The following is an 18,195-nucleotide window of genomic DNA, read 5'->3' as shown; positions in this document are numbered from 1 at the left end:
CAAAGAGAAGCTAGACTCTTGCCGGGTATCTGTGTACACTGCTTAAAAGATAGGAAATACTCCTACAGGTTATAATGTGAATGTTGACCTTTGAAGTTGGGCACCAGAGCATCCCTGCTTGAGTGGTACCAAAAGGAAGAATGGGAAAATGGATATGGGGAGACAATGAGCAGTTTCTTTCATGATGTATTAACTTCTTTTACCCTGAAAATAACCTACCAGCTTAATCTTATCGTTTTTATAGGCAACTCTGTTAGAATTTTTGTTTACAGTCACTGATCCCATCCTAGCAGTGTGAAAATCAGATAAGCTTGCACACAGCTTGTGCTTTGGCTAACTGCTGTATTTCCTCTCTGCCTCAGAAGCTAATTTTGTAGCAACTCATAATCAGGAGCCATCAATATATCAGTATTATTAAGATTCTGCTCTATTTAGGGAGCTGTGTAGTATCTCTCATTGTTTTTGGTTTCAGTTTTGATCTTTTATTTTGTCCTGTTTATCCAGTGGGGGATTGAGTGTCTGGATCCATTGAGTGTGTTGGAGATTTCAACAGCTGACCCAAAAAGCCCTTTTCTTTAGCTTCATCACTGCATGGAGTTCTTTTTTTTTTTTCTTTTTTCTTTTTTCTTTTATTTCTGAGAGAGAGAGACAGCATGAGCAGGGGAGAGGCAGAGAGAGAGGGAGACACAGAATCGGAAACAGGCTCCAGGCTCTGAGCTGGCTGTCAGCACAGAGCCCTATGCGGGGCTCAAACCCACAAACCATGAGATCATGACCTGAGCTGAAGTCGGACACTCAACCGACTGAGCCACCCAGGCGCCCCATGGAATTTTTGTTTCTAGTACTATATGGTGATGGTCTTTGTGTTCAAGATATGCTTCCATAATGGAACCCTCTACTTGCATCATGCCTTTTCCATATTTCATAACTTTTGAAACTTCTTTTTATCCCCCAGATTTATAATCTTGCTAAATATTGGGTTGGCAAGATTGTGATTTCTATAGTCCTTCAATAAGGGCACACATATGTGCTACCGCACTAAAGAATGCCTTATGCTGCCTTTTCCTAAACACTGGAAAACATATCAATCACAACAAATGGCCTTCCCTTCTGATAAAACCTGGCTATAACCTACCTATTTGGGGGGTACTGTATTATGGGAAAGAGAAAAATCCCAGTGAACTTCAATTTGTTCTTCTCTTTTACAGTGACATTCAGTGTCTCTTTTTCCTTTCCTTTGTCCTTTCCTATAGAGTAAATTTTAAGGAAATTTACTCTATAATTTTTTAAAGAATAACTACCTTTATATATCTAATGGTCAGAGAATTTAGCCTGAATAATATATGTATAGTTCTTTTGGGGCCCTTATTTTTTTCTCAATTTGTATATGCTTGAATTTTTTTTAAGTTTTTCTGGTTATCTTCTGGAAAGAGACAAAATTAATTTTAAAAATAATGATGTGGAGAGAATAAAGGTGATAAATGTTAGTGGTTGCTTGTTAGTGAGATGTTCTATTCCTACATGTTAACTTCAATGATAATTTGGTTCTACAAATGAAAGCGTTTGCTACTCATCCCTGTCCTCTCTCAGGAAAGCTCTTTGTGCAAGTATTTCTTTTATTTGTGGAGTTGTGTTACCCATGGAGAAAAGGACACCTTTTGGGATAGGTATGTTTATTGTAAGGACTGAGATGCAGCCTGATTCCCTAAATTCTGGCTCTGGCTCTCAACTGGCAAGCTGTGAGACCTTGAGCAAGTCACTCTACTTTCTGCATGTTAGTGTGCCTTATTTGCAAAATAGGGACAGAAGTAGGATCAAATAGAGTTGTTACAAGGATTAAAGAACCTCTTGGATATAACGGTGCCTGGCACATGGTAAGCAATGGATACAACATAGCTCTTTGTTATTTTCTTCACTGTCATCTTCCTGTGGACTTGGTTAATAATTATTCCATCATCCCTTACAATGATATATTTGTTACTGGGTGTATTGGTTTGTTGATGCAGATAAGTTCAGCTGCAGCAAGAGAGCACTTCTCCCTGGCTTCTGCTTCATCTATTATAGTGGAAGATGGACAGAAGGGTTTTAAGCAAAGAATAGTTTGAAGAGCACAGGATTTTTCACTCTTCCCACTCAGACCAGATTTAGGTTAGAGTCAAACGTACTTGGAGGCTTAATAAAAGATAAGCTTAAACTTTCATGGTAAAAGGAAAATGGTGCTTAGATGTTTGTTATTTCCCATATATGGTTAGTAACTTATCTAGTCACAGAATATGATTGAATATTTTCCCTATAAGTAGCTTTTTGCTAGAGCCTGCAAGTGACACAATGAAATTATAGGAATTGTTTCTAGGAATCTTAAATTCTAGTTGCTGAAAAAAGTCTACTACACACATGAAATAACTAGATATATTACTGCAATATATGTATATACATTGTAGCAACTGGATAGTTCAAATAATTATCACTCCCCATATGCCTACAAGAAAATTGAGAAACATTAGTTGAAAGAACTGGGAAGTTTAGGCAGAAATTGCTTTTAATTTTTTTAATGTTTGTTTATTTTTGAGACAGAGAGAGAGAGTGTGCAAGCTGGGGAGAGGCAGAGAGAGAGAGAGGGAGACACAGAATCTGAATCAGGTTCCTGGCTCTGAGCTGTCAGTACAGATCCCGATGTGGGGCTCAAACTCACAAGTTGTGAGATCTTGACCTGAGTCGAAGTAGAACACTTAACCAACTGAGCCATGCAGACACCCAGGCAGAAATTGTTTTTGAGGTGGATTTTTTATTTCCAAAACTCAGAGCTGTGGGTGAAGCAAGTTCGTACAAGTATCTGAGCTTTTAGATTGGGTCCAAATCCAAACTTGAGGACCAACAGTTGGGTACATCATTATAAAAGATCTCCCTCACTATACTTGTAGGTAAAGATGAAAAATTCATGGAGGGACTCTGAAGCATGGTACAAATGAACCACAGTGGTCAATTTTGCTATTTTTAAGAGTCTGGCACACTAATGTAATATTTAACTATACAGAGCAACTCAGTTGGTATTCCAGAATTCTTGAAGGGCTAATTGTATTACAGAAGCATTTACTCTGTCGATATTCTGCCACAGCCTAGGATAGGCTTTAATAATAGTTGTCTCTCCTGGCTTTTAAAAAAATAAGGAGATTTATGTTCACACAGCATGGGACATACAGAGAAAGAGTGCTTTTGGTTTATCTCAGTGGTTCAACAGCAGCGTCAAAGATAAATGTCTTTCTATCATTTTCCTCTCCTGTTGTCTGCTTGTCACTTTTGTCTTTAGTCAAACTCCCTCTGTGGTCACAAGAGATTACAGCAGTGATCCGCATCACATCCTGACGTGAGTGAGCCCAGGACAGAAGAACTAATGTCTTCCTTGAGTCTTTTAAGAGTAAAGAAAACTTTCAGAAATCTCCACTAGGCCTACCTTTATTGTTTGCCCAAACCAGTCACTAGCAAAGGAAATGAAACACCCATAATCTAAGACACCATAACTGTCTTGGATGAGTCAGGACCCACTCTTTGAGGTTGCCTTGAGACCTGCATGGAGGGAGGGATACTTGAAGAAAATTGGATTTTACTTAGGAAACTGGAAAAAATGGGGATATGAATACATGTGTTTTGGCACCACCAGTATCTGTTATACTTGGCATATAGTAGAATACTCTTATGTTCTTATTTTTAAGAAAGAAATGAAGGAAGGAAGGAAAGAAAGCAGGATGGAAGAAAGGAAGGAAGGAAAACACTGTGTGGTGTGTTTTATTTAGTCTTTACTATGCACCCGGTAGCATTTTTCTGATGTATCTCTGTCATTTCCAGGTAGAGCACAATAAACATATCGTTGAGCCAAACATTCAGATCATATTGTCAGAAACTGATTAGAATTGGGTGGCCACTGTTTTTTTTCTTGGCAAGGGGCCAATTCATTGCAGTGCTGTATTAAATAGTCCTTCAAAAAAGAAGAGCCAAAAAACAATGTCTTTTGGAACTAACACTCTTAAACAGTATCCAAATTAATGGAAAGTGCCTGTACTAATGAAATAAAACATCAGGGCTTTGGCAAGAGGTGATTGGCAGAAACACCCGATGGCTTGATACATCTGTCTCCCAAAGACATAAATGAATTCCTCCTTGTAAAAGAGAATGAATAACTGTGGCTGAAGCTAAAGCACTGGTCTAAAGAAAACGACTTCCTGCCTTCTGCCAGAGCACCTCAGAGCACATTTCTTAGCCTGATAGCTTTGTGCCTACTGAATTAAGATCCTAACTGTAAAGATAAGAAAGATTTTCCATCTACAGTCATGAATACTATACCATTTCATGTGTAGTCAGAGAATATATGATGAAGGGGCATTGTATCTTCTTTCCTGATTTGTAAGGATTTAGGAACTTTGGTAGTATAATTAATGGGTTGATTTATAAATTTCTTTATTTGCTTATTCATTCATTGATTCATTTGTGCATGCATTCATGTAAATGCTTAAGAGTGTCTACTTTATTCCAGGCATAGCTTTGTGCTGAGCATGTTGAGATTTGCAGAGGCCAGGGTCTTCCATTTGGATCATGTGTGTAGAGCAGTGAAGGAAGTAAAGGAACCATGCCATGCACTCTACTATGATGTTCTCTACATAATTCCTTTCCAACACTCCTCACAACCCTGTAGGATATTTATCATTACTTCCAGTTTCAAGACTAGAACATGGAGGCTTAGACACTAAGTAAATTTGTTCAGAATGACTCTAGTTATTGTTGATGATCCTAGCTTTGATCTCACACTTATGTTATTCAAAAGCTGAGACCTTCACACACACACACACACACACACACACACACACACACACACACACACCCCTCCATGAATCAAATTGTTTTCTACCCTAATTACAAATTTACCCTGATCTGTAGATACCCAGATAGCTTTACTAACAGTTTTCTATTGTTAGTTCTCAGACTTGGCTATCCCGATTGTGTGAGTGGATCCTAGCCAATCCAACATAACTAAAACACTAATGCATCCCAAAGCTGAAGTCTACCAGTGGTAGTACTAGAAACTGATGCATTCAAGAATATTAGATTTAGGCCTGGAATGAATAAATGGACTCTGAGTGAGAGCTTTTGAGCTTTTCTAGAAGTAAAATATATATGTTTGATGTATCAATGATGTAATACGTAATTGGCTTTCTACAAACATTTTGACTTCCCTCTAAGATTGAGTTGTCTTTCACATAGGTGAAATGGACAAATGGCCTTGGCATAAATGAGATTTTACCAAAATATTTCCCATTTGTGTAGCAAGTGATTCTTCGTCAAATGCCTTCCAACTCAAGACTAGAACAACTCAGTGACTAGCATGGGACCCATCGCCCTCTTCCTACTGTATGAGTGAGGAGATTGAGATTCAGAGAGACCAGCTAGCCTGCACAAAGTCACACAGCCCAAGCAAATGCATTGAGTTTTTTTGCTCCTTTGCCACAACACCCTGTGGGTTAGCCTTAGAGGGCTGAACAAATTACTTTGCATGTTAAAAAAAAAAATAGCTGTCCCAGAGATTGTTAATAATGTTTGAGTCATTTTCCTATTTCCAGATTATGGGGAAAGATACATAAGAGAACTGAACATCTGTCCCCCTTGCTTTGTTAACACTTCAAAGCAAGAGCTGAAATTAGCATGGAAGTTTCTGGAAATTTCCAGTGTTTCTCAGATATATCAGGCCTGCTCCTTACTCAAGGTTTGTGCACTTGCTGTCTTACCACCTGAAATGTTCTAGAGCAGGAACCTTTATGGCAAAACAGACTGCTCAAATGTCACCTTTATCAGGGAGATCATTGTGTGACCACTGATGTAAAAGTACAACCCTGTCTTCAAGCTTCCTACCCTTCCTCCGTGCTTAGTTTTGTTCATACATATCATCATGTTAGATGTGATAGAGTGTACTCATTGTTTCAGTTGTCCAACTTTTCCTCTAAAATGTAAGCTCCAAGAGGAAAGGTTTTTGTTTTATTCACTGGTGCAGCCTCAGCCCCAAGAAGAAGGCATTTGGTAGGCATTCAGTGAGTATTGTTGAATAGTTAGTTAAAATATGCATTCACATGCACACGCGCACACACACACACACACACACACACACTTTTATATGTATTGTGCTTTTAAAAAAGGAAAATATAGGGGCACCTGGGTGACTCAGTCAGTTAGGTGTCTGACTTCTTCTCAGGTCATGATCTCGCTGTTTGTGAGTTCAAGCCCCATCAGGCTCTGTGCTGACAGCTAAAAACCCGGAACCTGCTTTAGATTCTGTGTTTCCCTCTCTCTACCCCTCCCACACTCATGTTCTCTCTCTCTCTTTCAAAAATAAACATTAATTTAAAAAAAATAAAAATGGAAAATATATGAAAATCTAAAAGTGGTGTATCACAATACCAATACGATTATAAAACATTGATCTGTGGTTTCCTTTATTGGCCTGGACAAGATGGATTGTCAAGCTCATCTTCAGAGAAGTATAGAAGTGAGTGGCAGGTTGCTAAAACTTGCCTGTCCAGCCTTTCCATTCTGCTTACTCCCAATTTATGGTTTTACTCTACTTCATTCAGACCTTCAGTGTCCTTGTGTTCTCTAGCATCTTTCAAAGTCAACTTCCCCACCCTTATTTTAACTAAAGTGTAAACAACTAACATCATTGTATGTTATCAGTCCTATCATCCCTTCAGTAAGAATTAGGATAAAAAGATGAAGATTTGTTCTTGGCAGTTTGTGGTTTTATTTGAGGGCTTTGTTTAGCAGTGTGTGGCTTTGCCTGACTGGCAGCATTGGCACTCATATTTGGTAAAACAACCATGACCCAATTGTCACCTGCAAGGAGACAGGGAAGATCAGAAAAGATTGGTGCCTGAAATTAAACTTGCTTGCCAGATAGCTGTTTTCTCTATCTACTTTAGAGATTAGATAAAGTGAGATTGGATTCATTTCTGAGTGTGGTAATCTACTTTCAGGATTAACACTAGGGGGAAGGGACACTGTTTATTACTGTAGGAAGTTACATAGTGGGAGTAACATCATTATACTGGAAAGGGCACCTCAAAATAATACTATTACATGTTAAGCACTATATAGGTATTAACTCATTTAATTCTTAAAACAACATAGTTAAACATCTCAATGTCTTCTCATTCTGAAGCTGACAAATGTGAGATGGAGAAGGGTTAAATGACTCACACAAGGTCCCTCAGTTGGGGTTAAATGATTCATTTAAGGTCCCTCAGTTGAATTTGAACCCAAGGTAATGGGTAGTCCCTGGGCTACAGTGCATCTTCATGGTTAGGTTTAATAATCCATAAGTCGGTTTATTTCTCTCACCTCCCTTACAAGAATAAACTATGTTCTCCCTAGTCCTTTGAAGAGAATTAAGAACAGAGTGACAGGAATTCATATACTTTGGTAATTTCATTTGATCATTGTGAGTACTTTTGGGATAGTTGCTGTCATTCTCATTTCATACGTAAAACAACTGAGACTTACAGAGATTGAGTAACATGTCTTATGTCCCTCAGCTAGAAATATCTAGGAAGCAAATGATTTACATGATTCTACATCAGCTGTGCATACCTACAACCTGCCTTTCTGCTCTGTAGTTAGTCAAAAACACCATGGACATAAGCAAACAAACAATAGGAGATTGTTTTTGGTAGTGTTCTGGAATGCCTCTGGTCTCCAGTAATACCATTATAAAGTCAAACATATTCCAGACAGTAAAATCTTTTACAACTCCTCTTGAGTTTCCTAGTCCAGAAGTAGCCTTAGCTATATGAACATAAAAGTATATATTGAGAATTGATGAATGATAATGTTGGAATTAAACAAAAATGCTTTTGCAACCACAATAAAAATATTTAGGAATTGCTACTATCTGTATAAATGCCAAGGAACATTTTATACATTTGAAGATGAAGAGAAATTTCTTCTGATACAAAATTATTTTCTATACAGTCACAGACATTCCTAAAATTTCACCCAGCCATCATTAAAGTTATTTGTGCAGACACTTCATTTAGTAGCAAAGAGACACTTAAATCCTGGGAAAATGAGTCTAAAGTCTTCTATTTGCCAAAAAGAAAGTATTGATGTTTGGTGCAGTGATATGTCTATATGAAAGTGCTTTGACAAAATGTTATTTATGAGTAAACATAAAACATGCTGTATAATTTTAATATATGAATTACATAAAGCTTTTGATTGCTTTATTTTCATTTCTCATATATTCTCTACTGCAACAATATAGGAATTTTCCATTTGTGTATTAAAGGTCATAGGGACAAGTAAAATTGATCCCAAGCCCACATTTATAAGCTGGGCCATTTTATCTTTGCATCATGTGGGCTTCAAACCATCTCTGCTCTGCACAGAAACCCTGAATGAAAGCAAAATGTAGTAAATATTTTCAGAGAGGGCTTTTTATTATTTGTCTCCTCTTGGAAGGCTAAATCAATACTTGACCTTTTCACACCCCTATCAGAATAAAATGGACTCTTTCTGCCCTGACTTGGAATTCTAAAGTGTGTGGTAAGATCCATTTGTCTTGAAAGCCATCTGTTCCTTGGGGTACTGTATGAGTGTGTGTGTGCATGAAGTTGCTTGTTGCTAGATGTGAATAATGTATTGTGGGTTACACAATGCTTTCACCTGTAATATTTCATTTGTCTTCTGATTCTGTGATATAGACAGGATGGAGGGATGAATGGATGATTGATAGATAGATAGATAGATAGATAGATAGATAGATAGATAGATAGATATAGACAGGTAGAGATACAGAAGATAATAAGTTGACAATAAAGTATCAGTGATTCACCGAAGCTCAGTGAAGCTACATTCAGGTAGCTGGTCAGAAAAAGTGATCAAATGAAAAACAAACCTTCTAAGATTAAACTTGAAAAAGGGGCCTTCCAAGATGCATCTACAAAATAGGGTCCCAAATCAGCATGTTTTCTGTTCTGTCACAGCACAAAATACTGCAGCAAGAATACCAGAAAAGGACATTCATCAGTGGATTCTAAAGAGCAAAATCCGTGGGAGGAATGACATAAGATCTTTTAAATTAAAGTAACTTATTGGAGCCCAGGTTCTTTAAACTGAAACTAGAGAAAAGGAAACCCATTGGTGTAAAATGAGGGGGTGAAAGTGACATTTCTTTGTTTCTTATCTCAGGTATACAGGCCTCTCAACCTCAGAATCAAACTGTTCCACAAATGCATGTTCCTTTGGGTTTTGGTGACTTTTACTCTCCTTTCTCTATGCCTGTGGTGCTGAGCACAGGCCAGGGGTAAGGGAGTGAAGAGTGTAGAAACATCCCCGGTTGTAAGGTTGAGTGAATGTGGCCGATATTCATGGAGGAGTGGATGCAAAAGGAACCACTGTGTACTATGAGCTGCTTGCTGTTTGTACCTGAGAAGAGTCATGGGGTGAATTTTGCTCCACTTCCCACGTAGTTAAATGACATCACGTAATTTTTTTATTGTCTTGGTATTTAATCACTTCCTCTTCATAAGAGCAAGAATAATCACCATCTCATAGTATTTTAATGAAAATTGCAATTCGTGTATCTAAAACCAAAAAGAAGCAACCAATAAAACATGGCAACTGAAATTCTAGTGTTGCCCGATTTCTCAGAGATCATGCACATTCGTGCTGAGTGACCACTTTTCTCCCTGCTCAGGAGAGGCTGATCTTGTTTTTGCAATTCTTTCTTGCAAAAATTATCAACTTGCCAGATGCACCTGCTGCTGCTTACCAGTGAGAGGAACAGACTCTGGTAGATATGATACAGTATACCGGTGAGAGGAACAGACTCGTAGGTGTGATACTATGAGAAAAGACAAATCTATCTCACTTTTAAGAATTTTTAAAAGTATTTATTTATTTTTGAGAGAGAAAGAGAGCATGATCAGGAGAAGGGCAGAGAGAAAGGGAGACACAGAATCCAAGCAGGCTCCAGGCTCTGAGTTGTCAGCACAGAGGACAACCCAGGGCTTGAACCCATGAACCACAAGATCATGACCTGAGCTGAAGTCAGTTGCTTAACCAACCTTGAAGGACTTTAATTAAAACCTCAGCTCAGGAAATAAATGAAGATATGCTGGGCCTGCCGTCTTCTGAGGTGATAAAAAATCTTCCATCACAAATTGATACTAAGATCACAGTGGTTCTGCAGTTCAGGCCAAATAAATGGTTAACTAGTCCACAGAAATAAATGAAGTCAGATGACTTTAAATTGTTCTACACTAAATTGGCAAGAGATGAATATCTTATCAGGAAGAAAGGCAATATCATACTGTCTGCACTTCTTTATTTAATCAAGTCCCTCCAATTTTGAAATTTCAAAATAAGCATCACTTTTATCATGAATGGGTCTTTCAGGGGGAAAAAAATAGCCTAGCATTTTGCTGCATATTTTAGTGAACAAAGCATGTTAGGTATGATGTATTTAGAGATATCAGATTACATTTATCTGGTTTTCTGAATGTAGTTTTCCATGAAAAGTTATTATGTGTATGGGTGTATACACACATTTATATAATATGTTTCATATATGTAATTATATGTAATACATATATACTTTTTTGATTTCTTACATATAGAGAGAAAAGCACTCTTTATTTTAATTTTTTTCATTAATGTGTATTTTTGAGAGAGAGCATGAGTGGGAGAGGGGCAGAGAGAGAGAGGGAGACACAAAATCCAAAGCAGGCTCCAGGCTCTGAGCTGTCAGCACAGAGTCTGATGCAAGGCCTGAACCCATGAACTACAAGATCATGACCTAAGCCAAAACCGAGAGTCAGACGCTTAACCAACTAAGCCACTCAGGTGCACTGAGAAGTATTTTTTCTACTCTGACATCCAATGACTTTTGATCTCAGCTTCCTTGAATCCAGAGTTTAATTTAGCAGTCATGTCTGTTTCACTTTTGAACAGTGTGAATTTAGTGCATTTTATAATGCAGTATATAGTGATTGGAAAATGAGAGTAATTTCACTCAAACCAACAGATTTTAATTAACCGTTTGCCATGGGCCTGATACTCCCCTGTGTATAGGATGAAAAAAAGCACAGCCACTGCTCATGTGGTCCCCATGATCTAAAGCAAAGTTGTTAACTGCCCTTCCCTAGGAGGAAATTTGACACTATCTAAAAACATATTTGGTTGTCACAATCACAGGGGAGATGCTCCTGGCAACCAGTGGGTAGAGACCTGGAATACTGGTAAAAACCTACAATTCACAGGGCATCCCTATTAAAAAAATAGTTATGTTGCCCCAAAAGTATTTAGTGCTGAGGTTGAAAAACCTGGTATGTACAATGAGAAATATGTAATGCACTGTGATAGGCTCTATTTTGGGGACATGAATAAAATGTTGGGGGAAACTCAAAGGAGAGATAGCTGGGGGTGGGAAGGTGATGAAGAAAGCTTTGTGGAGGAGATGACATAAAGACTTGGCTCAGAAGAATGAAGAATGGTTTGTTTAGGGAAGGACAGAAAAGCAGAGAGCATTCTGGGTAGGGGTACAAAGAGGAGCGAAGCATAGGAAACTAATCCTGACATAAAGCTTTTACTCTACACAGTTACCACTGAGGCTGACTTCAACTCATGGTTATAAACATATCAGGCTACAAACAGAACTCTTGTGTGAGAGGGTGTTTATTGTTGTTGGTGTGTGTGTGTGTGTGAGTGTGTGTGTGTGTGTGTGTGTGTGTGTGTGTGTGAATTTAAGCTTCCTATATAAAACTTCCTGAGAGAAAAGACCTAGAATCACTTTCCATTAGTGGGAGGAAGCTTTTCAGGCCCCCTAGCTTTAGCTTTTCCACAGGATACTCAGGCTCCACAGGTTGACTGCTAATTCTTCCTCTCTTCTGAAACTTTCTAAAACTGCTCAGGGAAGGGATTTTATACAGCTTAGAACTCTTTAGGAGTTAACATGGCCCCTATATCTGGACAACTCAGAGTATTAAGGCCTTAAAAGAGCTCTCTGACAGAAGAAAAAAAAAAGGCCAGTATATAAGTCAGTCTTTTCTTAGTACAAATGGTACTGTGCTGTAGCTAAGTATGAACTCCGGAATATCACCTCAAGAACTGGCCCATCTTGTGTCTTATGATAAGAGATAGAATCTTTTTTTTGCTTCCATCATCTTTATTAAATGGGTGTAATGTTTCCTAAATCATAGGACTGTTTTGAAGACTAAATACCATGCATTTATAGCTTGATATGTAGTAGACACTCAGTATTAGTTCTTTTCACTTCCCCCGTTGTGGTCTGAAAACATAGGGATTTTGTTAAAGACTAGTTCTCTGTTTTGGGAGATACTATAAACAAGAGTCTCGCCCTTCTAGTTGGCAGAGAAGACAGTGCAAAATACTAAGTGCTGAGGGCAGATAATGAAGTTATTTGAGAAACATTCAGTTAACAAAATGAAACACGTGCGGTGTACTCAGTGGGTGCACTGAAGATGTCTTCTGAAATGTTGATGCCAATGGCACACATGGTGATTTTTTAAAGGTCCATATTTAAATTAGTATTAAAAAAGAGAGAGAGAAGAGGAAGGAGTTATAGGATCAGTGGAGGTAAGGTTGAAAGCAAGCAAGATGAATTTGGGTCAAAAAAAAAAATCAGTCTCGTGAATGATTAGAAGACAACCATAAACTCCACCTGGGGAAATCTTCCACTTCATCTGCTGCTGAGCAGTTGGTGTTATTCTTTGCTTTTGTGTGTGAACAGGCTCAGTTTCCTGATAAGTAATGACAGAAATAGTAAACAAATTATTTTTGTTTTTTAAGTTTATTATTTATTTTGAGGGAGAGAGAGAGAATGGTGAAGGGGCAGAGAGAGAGGGAGAGAGACAGAAAATCCCAAGCAAGTTTCACGCTGTCATTATGGAGCCTTATGCAGGACTCAATCCCATGAATCATGATCATGACCTGAGTTAAAATCAAGAGTTGGATGTTTAACTGATGGAGCCACCTAGGTGCCCCTCAAGTTATTTTCTGCCTCCTATAAGTATTTATGTTTTAGGAAATAGAAATGCTATATCACATATGTACCTTTTATTTTGAATGTTTATATTTTAGTTTGAAATTTCATTGAATAATTAATTTTATCTTTAAATAACGATCTTCAATAATCCAAAAAGACAGAAATTGGGGAGCCTGGTGGCTCAAGCATCCAACTCTTGATTTCTCAGGTCGTGGTCTCATGGTTTGTGAGTTCGAGCCCCACATTGGAGGCCACTGTTTGAGATTCTCTGCCTCTTGTTTCTCTGCCATTTCCCTGCTCACACTCTGTCTCTGTCTCTCCAAATAAGTGAATAAATATTTTAAAAATTTAAAAAAGATAGAAATAAAAATATGAGACTTCTTCTTATATCCTCTTATGTAAGCAGTATTTTGAGGATTCAGACCAGAATTATTAGAACATCAGAAAGCATATTTGTTTCTTTTAGTTAATATCTTTCCTCTTGTACAGATATTAGGAGTGAGGGAGACCACATGCTTCAGTTCATATTTGTCCCAGTAATAGCAGATGAGATGACTTTCATCTCGGTTAAATTAGAAGAATGAATCTGTCATATATGTCACCTCATATAAACATTTAAATGAAATGCTATGTTACCATTTTCCACATTTCTTAATCATCATGGAGATTAAGCACTAAATCAAAAGTCTCCAGAATTAACCAAAACCAAAGTAGTATTGAGTATCTGATGTCTGTAAACGTATGGCTCAATTCCTTTTTTTAAATGCTCATTTATTCATTTTAAAAGAGAGAGAGTGTGCATGCACAAGCAGGAGAGGGGCAGAGAGAGAGGGAGAAAGAGAGAATCCCGTGCAAGGCCCATTGTGGGGCTCAAACTCGTGAACAGTGAGATCATGACCTGAGCTGAAATCAAAAGTCAGAAGCTTTACTGACTGAGCCACCAGGTACCTCTAGACCAATTCTATTTTTTTTTTCCTTACTAATTGATTAAAAAGTGAAGAATTTCCTAATTTCACAATCCACGTCATGTATATGAGAATATAACATAAATTAACCATCTCCAAATACCCTTAAGTAGAATAGTGACAATAATACAATCATCAAAGTAGGTAAAATAATAACATGTATAAAAATAATATTATCTGTATTGAGCACTCAATGCCAAGCTCAGTACTAGCAGTAGTATTCTATTTAATACTAAAAACAACCCTCTAAAGACATATTATTATCCATATTCTACAAATGAGGAAAATTATCCTTTGAATAAATCCATCATGTGACTGAACTAATGTAGCCAGAGAGAGTAACAAAATCAACTTGATTATTCAACAAATCTGCAGGTTTATTTAATGCAATAGATTAAATGGGCTGGAATGGAATGAAATGAGGTTGCATAGGACAGGATGTGATGGGGGTGGGATAGGATAGAACAGAAAAGCTACCATGTCCCACATTGCAAGGTCTGATTGGTAAAACTCTGTTTTCATTTTTGAGAGAAGGAGAGAAAAAAAAGAGGGGGAGAGAGAAACAGAAGGTTTGTGCTATTGCACCGCATAGTCGATTTCTTACTGGCAGATTCGATACAATAACTAAAAATTTTGGAGCAACTACACTAAAGAATGTTCTGCCTCCCTCCAGCCCCCATATTTCCATTACACAATCCGAACAAAATGATTTTCTCATTTGGTGTGTTCCTGGTTCACTCTTGTAATATTTGAAGATCAGAAAGAACGCATCTTCAGCAATATTTTAGCTAAGCCCATTGGGCAACATATGGAGAAATAGAAGACTGAATAAGAGATTGACACCCTAATGCAGAATGGCACAGTTAATTATTGGCATATTTGGTAGTTGAATATGAGTATCCTACTACTGTTATATGTTGTGCTTTGTGTTCTCTTTTCTTTCTTTCTTTCTTTCTTTCTTTCTTTCTTTCTTCCTTCCTTCCTTCCTTCCTTCCTTCCTCTCTCTCTCTCCCCCAGTGAGGATTAAATGAATAAAGCATCAAAAATAACAAGTTACAGGTTGTCAACACTTACTCATTGATGAGTATATCTGTAACACGCTGGGACCTCTCCTTTGCTATCAAATTACAACAGTGACTATTAAGGGCCTCTTTAGCAGAACATTATATTTACATATAAGCTATGCCTTTTATTATCTTGAGCTTCTGGTATAGATGAGAAAAAAAGGTATTTATTTATAAATAATGTAGTGACATGTAAATATTAGGTTAAAAAAACTAAAAGATTTTTTAAGTGAAAGGTACAGACCATTACATTGCTCAGAGGAGGGAGAAGGCACTTCGATGTGGGTGAGAATTAAGTCAAAGAAAGGTGGAAGAGACAGCATTGAGTCTTCTTAGACTTAGATGGTGTCAGGATATGCCAAGATTGATGAAGACCTGGTCAATTCTGAAATGCTTCCTGAGTTAACAGGTAAAAAATCAGGATTGTCACAAACAAAGCAACCAAAGAACGGACTATTCAACTGCTAAATGACTCTTCAGGGGCCTATTGATAATATAATGTAATTTTGTGCTAGTTGTTCATAAACTGTTAATTGGAGAAAAGTCTGTTAATGTAGTCATTCCAATGAGCATTGTTTGTTAAGAAATCCAGGTGCAGTGAAATATACCAATGTTTCTAGTACAATATGCATATTAATAACAAATTGTTTAAGGTCAAATTCTACTTCTTCTTTGGAAACCACTCAGATTCTTAAAGTCAGTCCACACTGAGTTTCTTCTTTTAAAGAATATCTCTAATTCATAAATTGGTACATTACACTCAACACTTAACCAGTGTCCTGATGTTGTAAAACAAATGTTTTATTTGTGCATCTCAGCTTCTTAGATTAAAGATTTCTAGCTTGTCTTGTATTTTTCTAATTTTTCCTGGCTCTTTGTACATGCTACATGATACATACAGATTTGATGGTTGGTTAATAGATACAGGGTATTTTTTATATATGGCTAGGAGAATACTAAATTAATTAATCAAATTATCTTGCTTTCTTATGGTATTAACTACATGCTACCAATTACTCTCTGTACTCAGTACATCACCAGCTAGTTTTTAAGCACTTGTGACAGATAATGACTTTTAGTTACACTTATCTTAGCACCCTATACCAAACATAGTTCCTGTGCATAGTAGATATTAAATGAATAATTGCCAAATGGAAATTGAATGAATTTTAAAAGTAATAAGCATAATATATATAAGAAACCTACCACAGAATGGACACATGGAAAGCTCTCAATAAACATGAGATGAATGAAGGAATGAGTTGTGGATTCTAAGTTTTGCCACCAATTAGTTGTAAAACATGATCAAATGCTTCCCTTTTGAGGACTGTTTTTCATCAATAATATAAGGTGTTTGTATTTGAAGGCTAGTTTTCTAACTACTTTGGAGGCTCTAGGAAGGTACTTCAGGACTTCCATGAAGAATCAAGTATTTTCATAGCCAATGATGTGCATTTGAAGGCCTTAGTTTATGGGAGGCATAAGGTATGTTTTAAAAAGAAGAGCCCCATTGCTAAAAATGCTTGAACAATATTAGTGCAAATTACAGTATGGAAATTTGCCTTTTAAACCAGTTTGAACACATGCAATTTAAAAGTCCATCGTGCTGCTGTTCCAGAAGCCACATTCAAATGAATTTGATATTAAGTTCATAGGAAAATTGAAGACAACATTAATAAATTGCAAAGGCCTGTAACAGTTCTTTCACTATAAAAAGAGAAATGCATATTTATTTGTCATGCATACAACAAGCACTAAACAGTAATAATTTTAACAGATTGAAATAAAATATTTCATTTTTTTGGTCTTTTCCTCCGTCCATATTCTCTTGCTATTTAAGAGAGAAACATGCTGAAAACATTTTATTGAGTTGCTTCTTTGATGAGCTCTTGGGCGGTTTGGGTTTGTTTCCCTCTCCGTGTAAATTTAGGTTGGCCCTTTGGCAGGTAAAATCTTGTTGCTTTAATTTATCTATTGGAATGTAAAAATGGGCATTGATTGATACCTATTAGACTATAAAATCAAGATTATGGGCCTAATCTGTGGCTTAGTAATAATTACAAGAATAATGGTAGTAAATAATGGTAGTAACAATAACTAAGAGCTCTATTTAAACTAGACACTAGGTTAAATCCTTTCCATGTACAATCTAATGTATTCTTTGTGACAAATCTGTATGATAGGTTCCATTATTAAAGGAGAGGGAAATGAGTACTTTTCCAGCACTTAGTGGTTGGTATGTGGTAAGTCGAGATTCAGTGACCGTAGAGTTTGCTGGGAATGAAAACGAAAGGTTACACATAGATTTCACACAAGGTAGAATGAGTGCTACAGGAGAGATAGGTACAAAGTATCATTCTCTAAGATTGATCATCTATGTTTTGATTTTTTCATGTATTTATACATCTATACTCTCAGTGTTCTTATACTCCCAATGTACTTTTACCCAGAATTCTAGGACTGGCAAATCCTTAGTCCACTACTTCCATCTATTGCCAGAATCCCTTTCTAGACCACCTCTGAGAGCCTGGTCACAGAACCCTGCTGCTGAGTACCTTTAGGTATAAACACACTCCCTATAGTCAGGTGTATCTGCTGCTCAGTTTGGATAGATGGGAGTTGATCCACGCTTGGTTTCCCTCTACCTTCCAATCTTGGTTTTGCCCAGTATAGCCAATTAACAGTTTATGATCATCCTTTTATAAGCTAACCCTAATTGGCGGCAATTGTTTGACTCTGTCACATCTCTACATGTTTTTTTCAGGGTTAATATTGAATGTTTCTTTGAAGTTAAAACTATGTAATCATGTCATGTGTTTACAGGAGTGTACACCACGTAATAAGCAATCTGTAAATAATAAATGATAATGATACTAATAATGACACAATTGTTATTTATTGGATTAGACATAGTTTATAGAATTCTTATTTTTCTGGTTGGCCACATTTTATATAGAATGATTTAGATATAGATACCGGCTTTCTTTTAAATATGCGACTACTAATAGGACACGGGGTTTCAGGTTCACTTGTATATATCATTAAAATGAGCCAAATAAATTAAACTCAGGTTTAATGATTGACTTAATTGGTAGGGATATTGGCAGTTCCCATTTTTTGCATA

The 18,195-nt window shown here is 37.0% G+C and overlaps 1 protein-coding gene across 2 annotated transcripts in view; it reads left to right on the top strand.

Moving 5' to 3' along the window:
• LRRC4C (leucine rich repeat containing 4C) overlaps nucleotides 1-18,195 on the top strand; it is a 171,648-nt gene that overhangs the window by 31,840 nt on the left and 121,613 nt on the right. The window lies entirely within an intron of this gene.

Source organism: Crocuta crocuta, unplaced genomic scaffold, assembly GCF_008692635.1.
Source record: "Crocuta crocuta isolate KB4526 unplaced genomic scaffold, BGI_CrCroc_1.0 scaffold34, whole genome shotgun sequence".
Taxonomy (NCBI): domain Eukaryota; kingdom Metazoa; phylum Chordata; class Mammalia; order Carnivora; family Hyaenidae; genus Crocuta; species Crocuta crocuta.
This window is presented reverse-complemented; position numbering and strand designations above follow the sequence as displayed.